This window comes from Meleagris gallopavo, chromosome 10 (genome assembly GCF_000146605.3).
Source record: "Meleagris gallopavo isolate NT-WF06-2002-E0010 breed Aviagen turkey brand Nicholas breeding stock chromosome 10, Turkey_5.1, whole genome shotgun sequence".
In the NCBI taxonomy this organism is placed as follows: Eukaryota; Metazoa; Chordata; class Aves; order Galliformes; family Phasianidae; genus Meleagris; species Meleagris gallopavo.
In genome coordinates, this window is record NC_015020.2 from 28,490,268 (window position 1) to 28,513,289 (window position 23,022).

Below are 23,022 nucleotides of genomic sequence, written 5' to 3' on the forward strand. Positions count from 1 at the left end.
TAATAATGGAATGTCCTTTACTATCACATCCCTTCTCTCTAACTAACTTTCTGATTATAAAGGTGTCTGGGTGTAGTGCACGGCTTAAAGCATTCCAACAATTTTAACCAAACTGAAATTTATGAGAATTTACTGCAAAGCTAGCCTATATTTGCATTGACAAAGTAGTTATTGATGAGCCTTCTGAGATACAAGACATGTGAAATAATTCTTTGACTATGTGTTTAGTGGCCACATTTGGTTTTTCTCCAGTCTCAGGCACAAAACAGTGGAAGAAAGCACAGCAATGAAGACTCCTCAAGGGCAGAATGAAAGAATTTGCACTTTGTTGTTTACATCGATGTTCTTCTTTCAAAGTAAAGATGTCACACAGAATCAGGAGAGCAGGTAGAGAAAGAATGGAGCTCAGAGGAGTGTTTTTTTTCCTTAAGTTTCCAAAGTTTTGATCCAGACAATATTGTCTATCAAATTTATGCGTGACAGGGCAGAAATACCTGAGAAATCCTAATGACCTCAGTAAAATTTCCATTGGTTTTAGAGAGTGTGCATGTGAGATAGAAATGTTTGCAATAAGATGTTAAAATAGATTGTGTGTAGTAACATTAAAAATACAGATTAGTCAACAAACTGCAAAGACACCACAAACAGAGACATTCCCCCAAACCAGTATTATTAATAATTGTAATACCTAGTTTTTCATACAAATTTCCTTGAGATGTGAAAGTATCTTAAAATGAAAATTAATTTACTGACATTTTATACTTTTGTTTTCTTAAGGACAGAGAAATAGGCATAATGTAGATTATCAAACTAATTATATATACCTAAGGACATAATTGACTGAGCTAGAAGTGTCATCGTATGCCTGAAACACAGGTTTGGAAATAATTTTTATAAATGCCTCTTTCTATAATCCAAAACACATATCCACACTTCAGCCTCATTTATAATTTAAACAACTTGATGTCTTTTGTATAGCTCACCAAAGATTCTCTCTTTTCCTGTTACCCAGTCCAAGTTTGAATTTATCTTGCTTAAGCAATAATTCTAAAAATAACAGATACTGTGATGGATGATGTCTTAACTGACAAGTACAACAACTCCGATATTTCCTTGCCTTCACCAGTAAAATAACGCCCTTAGTATTTCCAAGAAAGACTTTTGCACTTCATGGCTGTTCTCCATTCCTAGGTGAGTCACTTTGTGAGTGAGGAATAGTCAAGTTTTCCTTATCCTCCAGCATGAGTGTGTCCAGCTATTCCCACTTTATAATGGAAAATTAAGCACACAAACTTCAGCTTTGCTCTATTGGATTTCTTTCTATCTTTATTGCCTCCACACTAAAGGTCACCCAGTTCTTCTTGATAGTATTCTAGTACTCTCTTATACTACTAAGACCTCACAAATTTGCACCAGCAATAAATTTCACTGACTCATTTACTTGTTTCCTCTTTTTAAAGTTGTTAACAAAAACACTGTATAAAACTAGTTGCCTTTCAGTCAGTTTCAGATCCTTGTAAACAATCACTACATTATCTTTCCTCAATTCAATCATTTCATGTTCATATCATGCCCTACTGAAATGTGTCAGAACTAACATGTTTTCTTTTATACCATGAAAATAAAATCTAGTTCTGGATATAGAATTGACACCTTGCTTAAAGGTGCCTTAGTATCTGTGCTCTATTTATATTTTTATCAACTGAATTTACCTTCTTGGTAGGACTAACGTTAATATGCCATCTTTGTGAATTATAACTGACTATTAACTACTTTAGTCACAACCGAAGTGAACTAAAACAAAGCAACTTATATAAAGCCATCACTGATAGCAAACTCTATCTAGGACAGGACGCTGCAGCTGATCTCAAAAACTCAAGTAATAGCAACCCAGTCTTCACACTCTGCACTTTGCTGTCATAGAAAATACAAATGAATTGTAGATCTCAGCTCTTCTATTGCATGCACTCAGTCTCTCAAGACAGCTCAAGCGTGAAACTACTAAATATCTTTGAAAACACATTTGAAAACTTTTACTCTGGCTCCTCATTTTAAGATAATCCCTAGAGAAAAATGATGCCTTCCTAAGGAAAGCCTGGAAGCTGGAAGTAAACTCTCTCACAAAACTCTCCATCCTTCACTTCAATGCAAGGTGCACATCTCCAGTCCACAGTCTCTAAAAACACTCAGCAAAAGTTACATTAAATACTCCCAAGAGAGTTGTTGGAGAGAAAGAAGAAAACTACACAACAGTTTAGAAATGTCATTTAGCATGCTACTAGAAGTGTTTAGTTACATTGGTAGACATATAATTAAATACACAGCTAAAATGAGTCACTGTTCTTCCTTGAAAGGATGTATCCAAATTTAAGTGCATATGCACAAAATTAGCTTCATCATTATGTACTACAGTGATACAGTCCAAACCCCTTAAAGCCAAAGGAAAGGCTCCTATCCATTTCAGTCAATTAAGCTTGTCCGTGAAATTCTGAAGTTTGGAAGGGATTGGAATACAAGTTGTGGATACAAATCATATGGTGATACGGAGTAGACTTCCAAGTGAAAATAAAGAACTATCTGTGATTAATGAAAGCAACAGAATCTTTTTTGGAAACTGGTAGTTCCAAAATAGGGGGGAAAAGTATCTGGGGCATTAGACAAAGAACAGCCTAAGCAAACTTAGGAATCTGATTTTTTTAGACCAAGAATGCCAGAGAGCTTATAAATCTTCCAATGCCATTTTCACATAGGACTATTAGTGTACACTAGGAATTTTGGTTTGATTTTGGTTGTGTTTCGTTTTTTTGTTTGTTTGTTTACTGGAGGCAGTTTGAGAAAAGCTTTCTCACACTGTATTTTACTGAATAAAGATTGAACAATTCTTACTAATGCATCACTGCATAGTAATTCAGCAAGAAATGAGTAATTTCGTACATACAGTGAGAAAACTTAATTCACATTACAAACATGTAGAGTAACATAGCTGTGAAGAAATTACAGGGTATATTCTTAGTGAGGCCACCTTCTTTGAGAAGCAACTCAACGAAAGTAATATGTTGAGTAGATATTGTCTCCAGAAAGAATCCTGCATGATACAGGCTAAATCCATTCCTTGTCCCAGCTCACTTCTCTAGCTTTCATTTCCATGTACAACATTACTACTAACTAGTACAACTAGTTAGCTTCAGACAAGGTAGAGGCTCAGTATTTTGTTTGAAATTAGGCAAGAGTGGAGTTCAGAAAGTTTCAAATATCAGTATTGCAGTCTATACAAATGAAAATTCAGACTTACTTTAACTTACATTTAAGTTTCAGAACAAGTTGGTTAATAGAAACATCAAGACAGAAGGCAGTCAAGAGGAATGGAAGGAAATCAGGAAATACAAAATTGATAGATGTGAAAGAGGACAATACAGACATAAGAATTTTATGTTATTGTAACTTACTACTTCATTAATTCAGTTAGATTTACTGAAAAGGACCCTAAACTTCATTTGGGATAAGTTCCTGTTGGACAACAGTTATATTCAGTGACTAAAGAAGATGAGCTACATGAAGAAGGAAAAGCATTATTGAGGTTACAAAACCAAACTCTCAAGAGTTAAGAAATTCCAGATTTAATGTTGCCGGATAGAGTTTTAAACATGTAATGACATTTTTTCCCTAAACCTCAAGCACACATAGGATGGATAGTTCTTCTGTCAGATGCTCCTCAGTACTGTGTTTTGTAGAATTTTTTTTCCAAGATATTAACTCATGACTTTACTCTATTATAAGGCCTTTGAACATTTCATGAAATAATTTTTATCACAGTTGAAAAGGAGATATATCTTTTTACAGCAACAGGCACATTAGTAAGGGAAAGCAGAAAGATTAAACAGTCAGACCCACAAAAGTAATTTCAGTGATTAAAATAAGGAATTTAGGTGAGTAGTCAATCCAAAATTAAATTAGGCAATTTAAAAAAATACAAGCCTGACCTGCAGGTATATTAGAGAGATAACACAGACCTTCATTTAACTAGAGACTTTAACTAGACACCATATTTCCTTCTTCCTCCATTGTCTACTGATCATAAGCTAAGAATGAAAATGATTGTTCTTGCTGAATTCATTAATGAATCAAAACCTGAAAACTTGAAGCATGAAAGCTGAAGTCTGCTTGACTATGCTTTTACTAACAGTGATTTATTCTAGCATGATTTTGGAGGAGATGCCATGTTCTTTCATTATCTTTCTTTCTTTCATGCAAGAGCTGCCTTCCCAGCAGGATTCAGTTCATCATAATTACATCAATCTGTGAGCTGTTTCTGAGGACTGCTTCCCTTCCGTTTTGTTGGAAGTGTGATACATCTGAAGTAGCAGGCAAGATCAACGCATGCTTTTTGGCAGGCCAAATGGCCCTGTGATCAAACAGAAGACATTCTGTTGTTGAGATTTTGAATTTCCTTCCTTTCTTTTCCTAGTGGTTAAATGTATCTTGAACAGTGTTTTGTACCTTCAACATTTAAACACTTTTGTCTTTAAAAGATGAAGGGAAGGAGAAGCAAACAGGGAATCAGTATTAGTTGTTTGTTGGTATAGTGCTTCTAGGTGAGCACAGCCCAGCTGACCAAAGACAGCTGCAGAAAGCAGAGCAAGAGCAAACGAGGATGGAGCAGCAGCTGCCTCTTGAGAAAGCACTTTATAGCCTGTCCCCATCTATCACTTTGAGATCCATTTTGCTTTTCAATTTTCAAAGCTTAGCTGAAGCAATTAAACACTACTATGTTAAGCATTTGGGGGGGGAAGGAGAGGAACAACATTGCAGATGGAAGAACTTTCTCAAATTTCTGATCTTTTCGCTGTCATGCAAGGTGAAATTATGAAAGAAGTTGGTGTTCTTGGAAAAATAAATCTCATTTACCCTTCTCAGTAGATGCTCTCACATATTCATATTTATTTATTTTTTTCCATTCTAAAAACTATATATCATATTAATATATCAAGTGAATGGAAGAAAGTAAGAAAATGTAATAGGAAAAAACATAACTTGGAGCCATATCAGATTATAAATTGTAGGTATGCTGTGCTCTGCCCTTGCAGTACTGCAGACATGGGAAAGAGAGGAAGTCCTCCTGTTCAAAACATTCAGCAGTTCAATTATTTACTGTTTGAGCAGTTGACTGAATTAGAGCCAATGAAGACTAGGAGGATGATGCTGCACTGTGATGGCAAGAAAACAACGTACTTTCCAGCCAAGAGATCAGAGAGACTGCTGGCCATTTTTTTCCAGGATCTGAAATGTGCCACTCTGTATCACTTCAATTACTTAAACTACAAATAATTATTTTTATTTTCCCTTCAAATATTGCTCAGTATTTGAACACCTGACTAAACAAGAAGGTCTGATTTATTAACTGTGTTGCTACATAAATATGTCATACCATTGCAAGAGAGAACTAAGAAAGTTAAGAACAAGAAAATAAGAGCTGTGATTAGACCAAAGAAGTTTCAGAGATATGTGCAAGGCCATTTTCTTTGCAGCAGCAAAGTGCTGTACTTCAAGGATGTAACATTATGATTCAATATCATTGCCAAATTGAAATAATGCGTGAATCACCCACTGCAAAACAATTCCTACTTACCTTGAAATGAAAAGAAGAATAGAAATCTAAAAATATAAGGACATGTGGTTTCCTGTTTTGTTTTTTGTTTGTTTTTATATGCAATGCATTGCCACAGAAATGGCAAAGCACAGAACTGAACACCAAGTAGAGGAACTAAATTTCAAATGCAGAGAGTGAAAAGCCAGTTGGCTACAGCCTCATAGTGGAATATACAACCTTAGCACAAGACATCAGAGACCCCAGTACTGTGGGACAATAACAAACTGTAAGAAAAGAGAATGGACTTCAGTCCACAGAGATGAAGGCTGCTCATTGGACTACTCAGAAGAGATAGACTAACACCCAGTAGAGGACTTTTTCTTTTTTTTTTTTTTAAGACAACAAAGCAGTAGATGCTGTAAGAAATGTGATATAAACCCTGAGACTTTGTTTTCCTTTACCCATCACTCCTTGCATAAAATGCTGCTTAACTTGATGTCAAAAAAATCTGCACAGCAGTAGTTGGTTCATAATGCCTTTCTTCTAACTCTCATTGATATTTTATTAATTTTTATTTTATCTATTACACATCTAATTTTACTTTTTTTTAAATGGTCAAGAAGATAACATCCCTGTCTCTACTGAGTTAGACACCCCACATGCATTCTTAAAAGCTGAGATAACAATTAAAGTAACTCTTTCTTCTTAATAAGACCACATGCACCTTCTAACAGAAAAAAAAAAAAAAAAAATCAGAAATGAAAATCCATTCTAAGATACATTGTAAGTGGCTTTGAAAGATTCCACTTCTTTAGAGACCAATTTCTCCATCTCCTTGAAACAGAATGGGGTGTTTCATTTTTTTTCCTTTTTTTTAAGAGAATAAATATGGCTCAACTCTGTTTTCATATTACATATACAAAGGCATGGATAAATTATCCTTATACCCACTTGAAAATTCATTTTCAGTTCTTGAAGGTAATTGATTTTTTTCCTTATTTTTCTAACTGAGAATAATAAGAAATGCCAGCTGCTAGAAAGGAAATCTACCCAAATGTTTACCACATCAAAATAAAAACATTGAGTAAAATGATTCATGGCAAAACCTAAGCACAGCTGAACACAAGGGCAACACAAAGACAAACAAAGCTCTGGAATGATAAATACAAAGAGCTGTAGGTGAGGACAATTTCCCTCAATTACTTTGCACATTCTTAAATTCTATACTGGTCATTATGCATAGGCAGAATATCATGACAAAACTGTACACAGTTCAAAGTATCTCTACAGATTTTACCAGGTTAAAAAGGAAAATAAATAAATAAATAAATAAATAAATAAATCGATAGAGTCCATACAAAGTGAGATAAATCCTTTTTTTAATATTATAATGCTGTTCTTTAAACTCTTCTTATTGATTATATAGATGACAGTTGAAATACTAAGTGGTATTGCCATTTAGCATCTGTGTTGGATTGCTCAGATTAGAAGATCAAGTTAAGTTTCAAAAAGGTCAGAGAAATCAGAGAAATTAATAAACAAATGTTTTTTATTTCAGTGACACTGGGACCAAGACAAAGAGATGCAGGAGTAACAATTAATTGATAGAGGATGGGAGGAACATCTGTTGATTCCTATCCCAAACCAAATTCCCCTCTTCTTCTTTATTGATTTCTTACACAAAAGTTGCATATAGCTTCTCAGAAATCAGTACAGAGCAAGGTATGGCATTTGTCTGACCCAATATATTGACACCTTGTTTCACGTGAGTCCATTCTACTCATAAATTACATTTTTAACCCACATTCAAGACAAACTTTTATCTGAGATTTTGTTTCTGATCAGTGTGTCTTTATTTCCTGCATCTATCCAGAGATAATCTACAGAAATATTGAAATAAAGGTTAGTCCCATAGATAGCTGTTGGAAAATGCAATGTAGAGGGAAAGAAAGCTTGAGCGAATAGTCTTTAAAGGATTTCAAGCTACTGCTCCATTCCCCCAAAGAAAGCACGTATCAAGAACACATCCACATAACAATGCCTCTGCCAAGAAAATCAGTGCAGAGATAGGCATACCATCTCCTTCAGCAAGAAGACGACAAACAAACCAAATAAACAAAACAAAACAAATAACAACAAAAGTCTTCAAACTCGCCTTTTCATTTCTGGATATTATCTGCTCTCTGATTAAAATAATTTTTCAATTCTCTATAAATTAACACTGAATATTGCACAATTTTCTTCAAATGTGTTTTGTCAGAGGTAAGAAGTCTCACAAAGATCAATGAACAGCACATTATTGCTATTTTCTTACCTTCTCCATCTCAAAAAACAAGCAAGTTTCACGTTGCTCAAATTGAATCTTCACTCTGATTTTTTTTTTAAACGTATAATCTGCAAGATACAAATGAAATCCAGCATTCCTTTCAATGTGTGAACAAATCATTGCAATTTTAGTGAGCTCTTTCACCCTCATGTTTTCTTTTGTTTGTTTTTAATGCCTAACAGATCTTATTTAATGCACCTCTTCAGCTGCTCTGCTTTTCATGACAGCACTTTTCACTCAGAGCTGTCTTAAATGAAACCAGCAAATATTAAGTTTAAGCATATATATGGCAATCACTCTCTCTAAGCAAAGGACCAAATGGAAGGTTCTACATTGTTAGCATTAAACACTCAGTACTGACCCAGTCTATTTTCAGAACATAGTGCTTCCTAAAATTAATGATGTTCAATTCACATTTCAGATCACCTCATCTCACTAAAGAGGCACACAATCATTTTTAAGAACAAAACCTTTAAAAGAGGTCAGGAATTACTTTTTCCTTCTTATTACCACATAATTGCCTTAAGATGTATGTGCAACATTAAAGAACATTATTATCTACTGGATTTATTAACTAATTCACATGAACCACAATAAAAATAAATTGCGTACGTTTTTAGAAATTTAAAGTTGGGAACCCTGTTGCTTTTCAGTATGAAAACTGGAGTCACAGATTGAAAAGAATCAATGTGCCATTGATGGGGTATCAGGAATAATCCCTTCAGGGAGAATGGTGAGGCATTGGCTCAGGGAGGTGGTCCTCATCCTTGGAATTACTGAAGAGAAATGTAGAGATGGCACATGGGACTTGTTTAGGAGTGAACTTATAACACTAGGTTGGTTGCACTTGATGATCTTAAAGGTTTTTTACAATCTAAATGAAGCTATGATTCTAACGTATTAAAACTAACAAGCCTCATCTCTGCTCATTTCATCTCAACTACCTTGCAAGAACTGTCATGTTTTCACAGTTCTGAGCAAGTTGCTTTTAATATAATTGTCATCATCATCATTTGAACTCTGATAGCACGCCTTTTTTTCTAGCAGTGACCATTTCAACAGAGCACAGAAACAGAGCAGAGAGGAGCAGTGATGCATTAATGAAGGGCAAGCTCCTGAACGCATTTGCATTCTGTTAGATAACCCAGCACAGCAATCTCTACCTTTCCCTTTGCTTAGAAGTGCCTGGAAGATGTCACTTCTGGAAGAACGCGTAGGAACAATGAATATTACTCACAAATCAGCTGTATGAAGCCACATTAGTATTGCCTTCAGTCAAAAGCACAAAAATTCCGCTGATGTGGATTTTTAAAATTGTAAAATGAATCTAGTAATTCTTGTTTCACAATGCCTCAAGATCTATGAACAGCATTAAATGTGTTATTAGCTCTTAGAATTATGAACTGATTCAATGATGTAAAAACAAGAGTTGGAGCCACTATCATTGTTTAGTACAGATAGAAAGACTAGAATTACAGAAGAAAAATTGAGAGCTTTCTGTATAATTGATATATTTAGAGTTTGCGAAAGAAATAATCATTTTACATAGAAAAAGTCCACAGACCAACCACTGAGCAATTTTACACAATAGGAGGATGGAATGGATTGTAACAATCTTCCCATCTGACCTCTTGAATAAAATGTGCCATAGGATTTTTTCTGGATTCATCTTGTTAGAATTGGAGCATTTCCTTCAGAAAAGCACATAGTTCAGATTTTAAGATGTCCAGTAAGGGGGAATTTATTACAATCTTCATTAAATCATTCCACTGGCAAATTACCCACACTATTTGTGTCTGCTTGGAATCTAAATTGCCTAACTTGAATTGCATTGTGTGGTTCTTATTATACCTCTGCCAGTCAGATGGGAGAGATGCTATTATCAAATCACTGCTTCATATATGGTCAAGATGATCTTTAATCTTCTCCTTAATAAACTTCACTGGATCTCATGACATGGCAAGGGTTCCAAATCTCAGAGTTCCTCTCTTAGACCTTCCTGATTCATAAACTTCCAAACCTGCATGTGATATTCCAGTAACTGCTGTACTGTGGGTAATTCTGAGTTGAATTATAGACGAAAAAGGAAAAAAACAAACAAAAAACAAACAAACAAAAAAAAAAAACACCCCACCTTTATAGCATTGCGCTGGGAGCTTCCTCCCCCCAAGTCCTTTTCTGAGTCACTGCTTCCAAAGACAGCCTTCCCTCATAGAAAAACACTTACTTGGTTTGGTTCCAGAAGCATAATCTTAGCTTAAAAATATTAAAAAGCATGTTGTTTAGTTATACCCAGGGCAAGACACGTATTATGTGTAAAAATAGTCCTGGCTGTGTAGTCAGGCAGATACCCCCCTGTAACTGTGTGCACACAGCATGAATTGGAAGCTTCTCAGCAAAGCCATGCAATCAGGCATCCATGTCGCCAAAGAGTCCCCACCAACCAACATCCATGGTCCTTAGTTCACACCTTACCTTTAGTCTTTGTGTTACCTCTGTTCATTATTTGTAATTTTTTCTCCCCAGTCACTAATGGAAGTGTAAGAACAAAGGACTAAGAAGAAACTTCTTTGGAATCACATGGCTGTTCCGTGAGAGCAACCTACCAACAGGTATATACTGGGAGCAACCAGCTTTCTATCTCCTCATTCATGCTATGCTGATTTTCTCTTTTAGCTCCTGCAGAAGCCTGGCTATGTTAAATCAGTAGATGTAAATCACTTAGCAAGTAAAGCAAGGAATACACCAAAAATGAGTTGAAAAGCATCTTCTGACCATTTGTCAGAGCCATTTCAGGTCCACAGCTTCCTAACTCTGCATCCAGGAACATATCAGCATCAGGAGTGCAGAGGGAATAGGAAAGCAGCAGGCGGTCATTTGCCATGGAAAACACTTGTCCTGGTCTCTTCCCAGAAACCTGGCAGAAGGGAAAGTTCAGAGGTTTGGAAATCTCTCTCATGACTATAATGACCAAGATGAATGTGATTCATTTTTGGAAAAAAAAGAAGCGCTTTCTTGCATCTTATACAATGCTTCCTAAGCAGAAGTTATTGTCCTGTCAATGTTACACAAATGATTTAGAAAAAGCTCCAAGTGGTTATTACATATAAAGCCAAAACAAATAATTAACTAAAGCATGAGCTCATCAAGACTTGTTCTCAGAATTACAGTCCTTAAAATGTTGTAGTCAAATGAAATACAATTCTGCAAATTGGAAAATATTCATAGAAGGTTTAAAGAAAAGAATTTTCATGTTGGATATTAGAAAAATCTTCTTCTCAGAAGGAGTGACCTGGCATTGGAACAGGCTGCCCAGAGTGGTGGTGGGGTCACCATCCCTGGAGGTGTTCAGAAAAAGAGTAGATACCACACTGAGTCACATGGTTTAGTGGTATGATGGTGATAGTTTTGTGGCTGAACTAGATGATTTTAGCAGTCTTTTCCAAGCATAATGATTCTGAGATTCTATAAAACTGAAGCATCTGCTGTCTGTTTAGAAAATATTTACAAATTCTCAACTTAAATTACTTATTTCAGAATTTGAAATTTATTCTGATTAGTAAATAAGCACAAAGACCAAAATTATTGTATTCATGAAATACTTATATACTCAATAATACTCGATATTTATTCTTCCAGTTTAAATAATCAGCAGTATACTTAGTACTAAGTATAAAACTATACTGAACATTAATCTATTTACATACTGTTTTGCCTATTCATATACATTTTTTAAAGGATAAGTTGTTTGAAAATAGGAAATAAAAGATTTATTTTCCTTAATATAAAAAAGGAATATATAAGATGGTCTTCTGAAGCAGAGATTTCTGTTGATTAAAATGCCAAGAACACGAAAAATCTCTCTTTACCTCCTTCTCCTATAATTTAAATTAAATTTAATGAGTATTCGTTATCTGGTAGGTATCTACAACATAATTAATGCTTGACAGATAGTGAGACCTAAAGTTCTTCATAAGTAATGGAGATTTTTCAGTGGGATAAAAATGCAACTGTAGTAATTTCTTTAGTGTTCTTTAAGTACCAATTCTGAAAAAAAAAAAATAATAATGAAGAAAACCTATTGTCTTTCCATTAATTTACAACATAGTCTTGGAAAAAATAACATGACTATGCACATCTTTGAATATTTATTTTGAAAAAAAAAAAAAGGACCGAGAGTCATGGACACTCACATCAATAGCAAGCAAAACAGCTTCAGCCTTCACTTGAACTCTTCCAAGACATAAGAACTGTTCTCCAGAGGAATATATATTGACATGTTGCTGCAAGCAAGGAGAATGATTTACTCAAGATCAGCTGCTGCTGAGCAGCCACCACTGAATGAAAAGCTTACTTTAAAGACCACTTGGCAGGTTTCTTTCTGATTTTCTTTAACTTCAGATTTGGGTTTTTTTTTAGTAGTAGTACATCGGATCTTGCTTCATTTAAACAAGATCAAGAATAAAGGCAAATCTATGTAGTAATGTAGATGTAATTAGATGTTACTAGAAATATTCAAATCACATTCTCTGGTGAAAGCAGCTGTAGTTATACTTCTGGGATACAGGAACTGATATATATAAATGTAAGACACTAACATAGTATCACTATTAATTTTAAATAATGAGATATTAGCATACATTGAAGATAAAACGGGAAGAAAATTCTCGTAACAGAAAAATGCTCAAGGAGGATTATGTTTGGAAGTTGTATTTAAGCAGTCAAGAAATTGAATTTTATTTTTTCTTTTTAAATTAACTACTTGCAGTGTCTTACTTGGCAATGAAGTAGTTTCTTCATCTCCTGAAGCCCTTTAAATCCTACCCATATATTTCAGAGAGATGCTAAGAGCTCAGACAGAAATTATAGGATTGCTGCAGGAAGTGCCAGATCAATGCTAAAGTATGGAAGAGGCCAGAATTAGCCAAATTTCAAGAATGATTTTAAGTAATTTTATTGCTGACTGGACCTGTTGGTAGTGTTACTCTGAAGTTAGCACATTCAGTGAAACAACTCAGAAAAATGGACCTTCTACTTCTTTTCTTTAAATGACTGTCTCTGCTCTAACAAGAACCATATTCGTTTTTTTTCTTTTTTTTAAACAAGCCTCTCTGTCTCATAGGCCAATACGGATTATTCCGCAAGACAGTTGTTCAGCTTATCCAGCCCTGTTATTGAATTTGTACATGGTACACTTTCACACATTTGACAGCTTGCCCTTTTTCCAGAGCACATTTTTCTGACCATGTTTTGTATTTTTGATGCTTCATATCTTTCTAATCTTTCTCTTATTTTTCTTTCCCACTGTCAGTGGCTATTGTCCCAGCCTCTGGCTGCAGTACATTCCCAATAGTGTTTCTCGGAAGACATCCTGATATACTTCTGGGCATTTGCCCACATAATCTGCCCAAATGGTTTTGTAAGAAGATCTGTGTGAGAAAATGTGTCCAAAAAAAAGGAAAGAAAAATCAAAATTTTAATAGCAGTTCAAATCAAAACAAGCCCAATATCTGGTAAGGGAAACATTCACACATTCTCCACCAAAATAAAATAAACTCGTAGAATGGCTTCAGTTGGAGGCCTTAAAGATTACCTAATTCTAACCTCCTGCTGTGGGCAGGGTAAATAAAATTGCTGTAGTCTACCTGCTGAGGGGCATGATCAGCTTGTCGCAAGGGTCTCTTTTTCGTGGCTATTATGATTTAAAAAAATGAGGCTCATTAAGTGTAAATCTGGTGTCACTAGCCCTTCTATGTAATTGAGCTATTCTGCTTTTTACAAATAGTACAATATTTATTTCATCCATCTGACTATACTTGTCACTACGCAGTGACTGACTGTTCCTTGGATGAAGGAGTGCTGACTCCACTTACAACCAGTGTATCTCTAGCCAGCCATTCAAACAAAAAGGTTTAGGAAAAGTTTTGATTTTGACAATCAGATAATTCTGCTTGAAGAAAAAGGACCATCAGACCAGATTTATCAAAAAGTATTCATCTGGTTTATCTATAGCCATCTCAGTCACTACCATTTCAGACAGGAAAGCACTTATCTCACACCTTTTGAAATAGACACTGCCACACATGAATGTAGGGAATTTCACACGGACTATACTGGAGAAGTAGGAGAAGAGGAGGATCAGGGGTCTCCTTACTACTCTCTACAATACCCTGGAAGGAGACCGTGATGAGATGGGTGTTGGCCTCTTCTTCCAGGTAACAGCTATAGGACAAGAGGTAATGGCTTTAAGTTGCACCAAAAGAGGCTCAGGTTGGATATTAGGAACAGTTTCTTCTCTGAAAGGGTGGTGAGACATTGGCACAGGCTGCCCAAGGAGGTGGTGGGGTCACCATCCCTTGAGGTGTTCAAGAACCAGGAGATGTGGCACTGAGGACATGGTCAGTGGACATGGTGGGATGGGTTGGGGTTGGACTGGGCGATCTTAGAGGTTTTTTCCAACATTAATAATTCTATATACTAGGTAACCATGTACTTTTTAAATATCCTGTTGCATTCACATGAGCGCTTGCAATCTATTCACAGCTCATTGCATTTTCTTCTTTGTAGCAATATATCCTTTATTTGTCAGTAAGAATGTTTTACCTGCATAGAACAGAAGTAACTTTGCTCTGAGTCACCAATTGCTCTGGTGAGGCTGTTAGCAGATATTTATTCCACCACCCTCTCAACTGCACAATGTGGAGAGTGGTGATAACATTGACTATTACAAAGTACTTTGAGATTTAACAGAGAAAAACATTTTAGAGGGCAAATTTTACAGAATGTGAATTTACATAATCCAGTGTTAATTAATGTTCTTGTGTATGGCTTGTGAAATACCTCATGGATATTGGGCCTCTTCCCATCACCTGCTGCTTTGGCTGCTGAGTCTTGGCTTGCATGGCCCTTGCCCAGCTTTCGGGTGCTGCTGAATCACAGCCCAACCAGACCCCCGGCACTGACCTTCCAAGTCCAGCTGGCTTTGGTCTCCAGACATGATGGACTCACTGCAGGAACTTGGCCACGCTGCCCTTTGTGCAGATGTCCCTTTCCCCGTATGCTCCGGACAGGATGTTCGATGTTACCTCGTGCTCCTCAGGCTACCTGAGAGCTACAAACATGTTCCAGGGTTTCCATGCACAAGAAAAAAAGAGTTTCAAAAGATCTTTGTTGAGCAGATATAACCTATTATAAGACCCAAGTTTGGTTGTGGGTTTTTCCTCACGCAGAAAAACAAGTGTTACTGGCTTTTCAGTTTCATCATCTGTATTTAAAATAGGGTAGGGTAAAGAGGTGAAAGAAAATGTACCCATGAGAGCATGAACTCTTAAAAAAAATTAATAGACAAAAATCAATCCATAAAATTCAAGAGGAACTAATGCCCATGAAAGGCAATCAAATGGCAAAAAGGGCAGTGTGAAGCACCAATGCCTCTTGCACTGAAACTGAAGCTCAGAAGAAACAGTACTATTCAGTATTTGAGCCATTTTGGTACTTTGTCATACATACTTGTCAGAAAAAGAAGGGTCTATTACTTTTTTCTTTCTTTATGCATTTAATAATGCAGCTAGCCTCCTTTGCTCTGCCTGGAAGCAAGATCAGTCTGCTGTGGTAAAAACGACATTTGAAAAAAAAAAAAGTGAGATATGGGATTGAGGTTCAGGTTGAAACAAGCAGGGCCAGGAGATATCAATAGAGATACTGGCCAAGAGATAACTGCAGATTGGCTCTAATTAGATTCTTTTTTTTTTCTTCTTGGATGTGAGTTACTCCATGAGTCAAAGGAATATTTTTAAGTGACAAATTAAATGCTGCACAGGAATTAATTGTTGCATTCTTAACTGCTGATTAGTCATAAATATCACAATACGTGGCCGAGTGATGTCATCTCTCAAATTCTCATCTCAAACAAACATAACAAGAAGGTAATTACATGAAGTTGGCTGGAAGTCATCTGAGGGAAGAAGCATGAAGCAGAAACTGCTGAAAAGGTTATTTTAGCCTTGATCAGGCGTGATTTTCAAAGAGAAATTACCTTACTTGCATCTCCATGAACTCTGACAAAGCAGTTCACTTCTTTGTTCCCATGTTTGTGAACAAATAGCATTTTTTCCTCATAAATCATAGTGAGTAATGAGAGTTGATCATACACTGCAGAGGGAAAATGGATTCTAGGGAGAAAACCACCAGAAGTGAGTGGAGATGAGAGCTGCACGATTGCTGTCCAAAATGTGCTGTGAGGGAGGCAAAATGGTGGAAATCATCATTCCCTGCAGAACTTGGATAACATTTACCATTAACGTGTAGTTTTCAGTTCCCTAGTTAATTTGCATTATGCTTTTGTCTAAATATAACTAGTCTTGGCTTAGTTCACACCATTCTCAGAACAGATCCTTGAGTATAGATTTATGCAGTCACTCTGACAGCAGAGTCCTAGTAAGAAATCCCAGGTTTCCTAGATTACAAACAAGAAAGAAGAGCATTTTGGCAGATAAAGTAAATAAATTCCCATTCTAAAAACTGCTTAAATAGAAGTACATATTTGTTCTGCTTACTTAATCCTATCAGTAGTCATTGCCACCTTATAAGTAATTCAATATGATGGGCTATAGAAGAACACTTCTAAAATTCATAAAATCTGCATTCACTGTATACTTAAATGTATCACAGGACTTGTTTTCAATCTGCACAGTTTCCATAGCAGTTACATATATAAATTTGGGTTTTTCATTGCTTTCAAGGCAGTTGCCATGGACCTTAAAGGATGTTCTGTGATTGCTTTTGAGGCTAATATTTTAAAGAACTATTTACAAGAGTTGATGGTCTATGGTCTCCCATATCCATTCCCACTCCATAGCTCTTTAGCTATTTTTTCACATAAGATGATAATCTCAGAACATTCATAAATAAACAATATGAAATATTATATTAGGGGATTCTGGAAGTGAGATCATGAGATGGATATCACTGGCAAAAAAAAAAAAAAAAGGACAAGATTGCAATGCTGTTATCAAGTTTATAGTATACATGGTTCATTCATTCAAGTATTCTCAGTAATAGAAGATTCAGCTCTGTCTGCAGTAAAACAACTCACTAAAAGAAGTTTAGCACCAAGAGTAAAATGGTTGAATGATACACCTGGCAATGTCTGTCTCATACTAATCCTAGCAGTCTTCTTGTGTGCGTGCTTTTAGGCTTTAATACTTACTCTGAGTATGGGAATGAGGATTTAATAAAGGCTTCCCGAAGTACTACTTGCCTTGGAGTGGGGACTATGCTCTGATATTAATAATCACCTATAAGGGATTCCAGACTTGAAAAAGCAGCATAAGACCATTCTTTCAGACTCACTGGCAGGAATACAGAAGCCCTGATTAAAAGAAAGTTAGAAGGAATAGAAAAATGGGCTGCAGTGCAAAGTCTGAAAAAAATATAAGCTTCTGGACAGAGACTCCTTTATTGTTCAGTGTTTTTTGGCAAGCCTATGGGCACAAACAAATGGAATGAATGCTGTAAGCAGAAGAAAGTGAGACACAGTTGTGATATGGAGCAAAGATACAGAATATAAAGAATGTTGGGGAAAAAAAACAAACAGTTTGGAAACAATAAGCAAAAAAAAAGAAAACTAACCGCAGTCATCAAACTAAATCAGAAATTTTTACTAACACACTAAGGCTGTGAACATGCATTCAGGCCCCTCTGTGAATGTTAACCATCTTCTTACTGAAAGCAGCACAGTCTACAAGCATTTCCATCAAGCTTATAAAGCTGTATTGTTATGCAATGAAGATTGTTGTCATCTAGAAATATGGATAGCTGATTATCACACATTCCACCTGTAAGCAATAAAGCAGCATGTCTGCAAATGTAGTCTCACATATCCAAAAGTCATATAAAGGAGACATTTTGAAAAACATTCTCTTCCCTATAAATGCTATTGAGACAGGCTATTTTCTTGCTTATGTATTAATGCATTTAATTGAAAACCCAAGGCAGCTGTTACACTGAGATTCATTTCATTATGGTCATAAAAATAACGGATGTTCAACACAGAGCTAAATACAGATTGCAGCCAAAGCTATTTACTAATTCCTTTTTCCCTGATGGTTGAGGACTAACCACAAGTTTGAAGGGCCAAAAACATAAAGGAAAAAAACATCACAGTGAGTTTAGCAGGTACAAGCCTAAGTCATTTTTTACTAGAGACTAGCAATCAAGAGAACACAGAAATTGGTCACCCAAGCAACAGGCTGCAGCACAAGCAAAGGACACTACATGGTCTGTTCTCTTTCTTCATTCAATCACAGCTAGAAGCTAAGCAAATCTTGGATCTTCATCTCATAGAGTCTGGACAATTCAGAGTTTACCCTAGATGGCTGAAGATCAACACTAAAGCTGTTCTTGGAGATAAGATGAAGCTTCACCTGCTTCTGCTTCTGGAAAGAGGCCATATTTCTAAGTTTTTGAATTTTTTTTATAATAGTTAGAACCCTTTATTTCCCCATTCATCTTGAAAACATATCTACATTAAAACATGCTGCTTTGATTTTGATAACATAGAAAGAAAAAGGTCCATTTCTACTTTTGCAGTCTTCCATATAGAATTTCATCACTATTGAGTTTGGTCAAGCTAATGGCAAGTAGCCATTGGGCATTTCAGATATCCTTAACAATACAGAATTGTATTATTCTGTTGATCTGTTTCTGTATCTGTTAACCAGAAATTTAACTTGCCTAGAGATACCTCAAAAAAGATGCACTGGTCTCAAAACCTAAGCTCATCAATTGAAATTACATGTAAAAACAGCCACTGGATCATCATTTTGAAAACAAGAATGTGGAGTGGTTTTGATAGAGATTCCAATACCATGAATGCTTAGAGAACACGAGTTGCAATGGATATTACCATGCTCTCTTTTCTGTTTCAAGACTGAGACTGTTCTATGTATGAACGAAAAGTTGCCAAGTAAAAGGAGTAAACAAATCCCCTATAGATCATCTAGGTTACAAACACAACTTGTAATCATAAGTTTGTCATTAAAAACTTTTTCCACTAAACTAAAACTTTAATTCCATGCTTAGCCATTCACCATTCTGCAAGCCTACTTTCTTATTAAAAAAAAAACAAACACAAAAAATTCAGGAATATTTAGTTAAAACAATGTTTTTAGTAAACAGAGACTTGTCTGAGAAGTTACTTAAGCATTATGGTGTAACATGTTTCTCCAATTATAGTTCATCTTAAATTCAAATGCCATCTTTTATTTAAGACATTAATTAATGCGGTTCATGCTCCAAGAAGAAACATTATTAGTAAGTATTTAGCTGTTCATTCCCAAAAGAAGACCGGAAAAAAAGTAAATATGAAGAACATTCAGGAATCAAAAATTAGAACTTCATAATGAATCTCATTGTCATTCCCTTTGCCTCCATGAAAAGTTCACTCAGACGTGCAGTGCCTACAGAAACAAAACAGAAAACCTACAGGGACCATTGTTTACAACCCTCAGGTTCAGTCAAACTTTTGTCTGTACAACAAGAAAATAAATTACACTTCCAAGATAAAAAAAAAAAGCTTACCACCCATCAGGCATTAATTCATTAATTTACATTAGATTCATGAGCCCACACACCTGGCAAACATTAACAGGGCAGGATACTGGGTCCATCTCAGCAATTGGTCAAGGAATCATAGAAATACGCCTGCAGTGCAGAATCATTGCGGCTGAGAACCCAGCATTCGCATTAATCCTGCAACGAGCTCTTTGATTTAAAGCTGGTCCAACCTGTAGGCTCAACCCTTTTAGGGACTGCTCTGTGTGGTAAAGTTCTTTTCTCTCTTGATCTACCCCCTGCCTACACTGCTATAAGACTCATATAGTTCACGTATCAATTTCCAGAAACCGTGCTTGGGACACAAGTCTAGGACATCAAGATTAAAATAAGTTAGATAAAGATTTAGAAAGAAAGATTTGGATTTGTGCCTGTGGTCACTCATATTCTTCATCTGAACTCTCAGGAAACACCTAATGTGGGCCACAAGCTGGGGCCACCAGGTGAACCTTTGAATATTCTTTATTCTTTTTCACGCTGCTGAGTTCTGAACACTTTCCAGAGCATTCTTCCTACACACCACTGCAGAAATGACTAAGAAGTGGAACTGGTAGATACCCCCCTATTTCAAAGAATAAACATTTATTTCTCACCAAGTTTTCCTCTTTCAAATACTATATAGTAAAGTTTATGACAATTAGGAAATTTTTACTTGAGATTCTGCTACAAAGCCAATTGCTACAGAAACAACATGCACATTTTTCTGAAAGAGCATAGGCAGCAATAGAGATTCAAACTGCCACTATTTAAAGAAAACTGGAAAAGCTGCTCACAGCTTATGATTGCTTGTTACAAGCTAGTTACAAGCAATTGGAGAGAGATCAGCCTAAATGCCTCAGGAGATTGCTTCTTGTCACTTTACAGACCTTGTCCCATTCAGATTAAAGCCATTTTGTGTTTCAGTGGGAAAAAAAAGAAAAAGAAAAGAAAAATGAAAGACACCTCCTGTCTCAATCTTCTTCTTAATTTTCACCCCCTAAAACTCACACAATTGAATATATCTTTCCTGAGGAAGAAGCCTGTACTGCAGACTGCACGTTTTTTTAATTACAGACTGTTATTATTTACAAGCTCTTTACAGAATCCAATAGGTGAAGAATATCTTAACCTTTAAAGTCTATAAATTTGCTTATACTCTTGTAAACTAAGTCACGGATCTTTCAGAAATTTGTGATATTTAAAGCAGACGTCTTAGAAACCATAGAGAGTCAAACAAAAGAAAACCGAATATAAGTAATTGATTTAATCCAATTTAAGATGTTTTGAAGTTCACAGCAAACATGCAGTAGGTTTCAAAGGGGCAGTTAACTCCCTGATATCAAACAACAATTCTCACGAGATGTTCTCATGAAAAACAATATACAACACAAAAATCACAAGTTCACATTAAAAAAAGCTTGCAATTTGCTTTTTCGTCTTTTGCATATAATGGTTGAAAAGTTTTTCATTCTGAATTGCATACTGTATGATAGCTTTTTCTTAATAAGGTATTATACATCATTTTGACTTATTAATTTTTGATCTATTATTTGATCAATATTTAGTTTTCAAATACAAAGGACAAAATTTTCAAAGTTTTATGATATCACAAAAACAAAAAAAGGAAATACAGAAATTGCGTAGAGTTACAAATCTGAATCCCAGACAAGATTTTCACAAATGCACAATTATACTAACAGCTATTTGAATACCCACAGCACTATGAATAGGGTTGCATAAAATCAATTCTGTAGCCGAAGCAACATCTGGCATACACTAAAGGTGTCTCAAAAGATGTATGGGTAATTTTCCAAATTAGCTCATTTAAAATCCTGAAATATTCATTGCTGACCATGTTTTTAAACTAATGAGCTCAGAACTTTATGATTTTATGAAATCCCATTTCTGCATCTAAAATCTATTGCTTACGGAGATAAGTAGGGGTGTACTTTCCATCATCTTGAATACAGCAGCATGCTGAAAGTAAAACCACAAACAATTGCACCTATCTGCCAGCTGCCTGCAGACTGTGCACCATATTATGAGAATTAGTTACTTTTCAAATAGCATTCAAGGCTGAATCACTGTCTTCTCTCATTCCACTTCAGAGTCTGGGAGAAAGAGATGAAGGCAGAAAGGACTATTTAGCATCTATCCAGCTCCACCTACAGCATTGTGGTTGGATTTGATGATCCTGAAGGTTTTTTCTGCCCTAGATAATTCAGTGATTCTATATACTAAGAACCAGATGCTTACAGTGGTACTCTGATTAGTACTTATGTTGACTAGAACTTCAAATGAATTTGAGAGATTTTGGTAGCTACACATAATGATATTTTCACCCTACAAAGCATACAAATAATTTATAGTTGTTATTGACTGAGTTTTGGCTGGATCTGCAGGCTGTATATAATTAGTAAAACAACATCAATTTCCTACAGAAATAATTACAAAGAGCAAAAGTTATTTGCCGTACTTTAGAACATAATGGGATTTTCATGTGACATCTTACTCATCCATAGCTGGAAAACGCAAGCAAATAATTAAATTTGGTACTGGTGTCACTATGCCATATGTGCTGGAAATAGTGCATGCACAAATGTGAACTCAGAAAAAAATCAACATACTTCATTACAGTAAGTGTTAGTAAAATTGCAATCACTATTTAAATTTCAGTTCTGCAATAAACTCCATAAGTGACATCAGAGATCAGTGCATGAGTGTTTCAGTAATTACCTTGCTATATGAATCAATGTAATAAGACAAATTATGGTTTAAGGATATATTTCTTGAGCATTAATTTTTCGAAATAAAATGAATAGCCAAAACACATGATGAGTTATCTGCTATAGATAACATTTCATGTATTATTTTGCAATACAATTCTATGTAGTGCATTGCTCTTTAAGAAGGAATTCTTTAGTTTTTGTAATCAATACCATTTGATTATGGTTATTAATGTATATAAACTTCTTCAAACATTTTAACAGAATTTGAAGTTTATGTAAAAGAATTTAAAGTTCGCACAGAAGCAACACAAACTTTTAGCAGTCAATTTTGACAATTCAATTTTGTTATTCACCTAAAAGAAGTTTAGAGAATGATATGGTCCACAATACTTGCATTCTTCATTACCAAAAGTCCCTTAGTTAGAGGAGTCCTGTGCAAGACAGAGTGCTGAACTGCAACAGAAGACTGTGAGATCAGATTCACTGTTATTCAATACAGACAAAAGCTATTCAAACTGTACACTTTTCCCTAAAATTGCACTTCTCAAAATAATATTCCCTTGTGGTCCCATTTCAGCAATGGAATGTAAGGAAAATTACCTGTTCACCAAGTTTCTTTATTTTCCTTTTAATAACAAATTTTCTAGTAAAACTATTTATACTTACTTCTCATAACTTGAGAATTGCCTGAATTTTTTCCAGCAATAGTGTACATATTACTATAGAAATTCATAATTATCACACCTATTTAAAGATACATACATATTACATCCCTGGTAACACTGGTT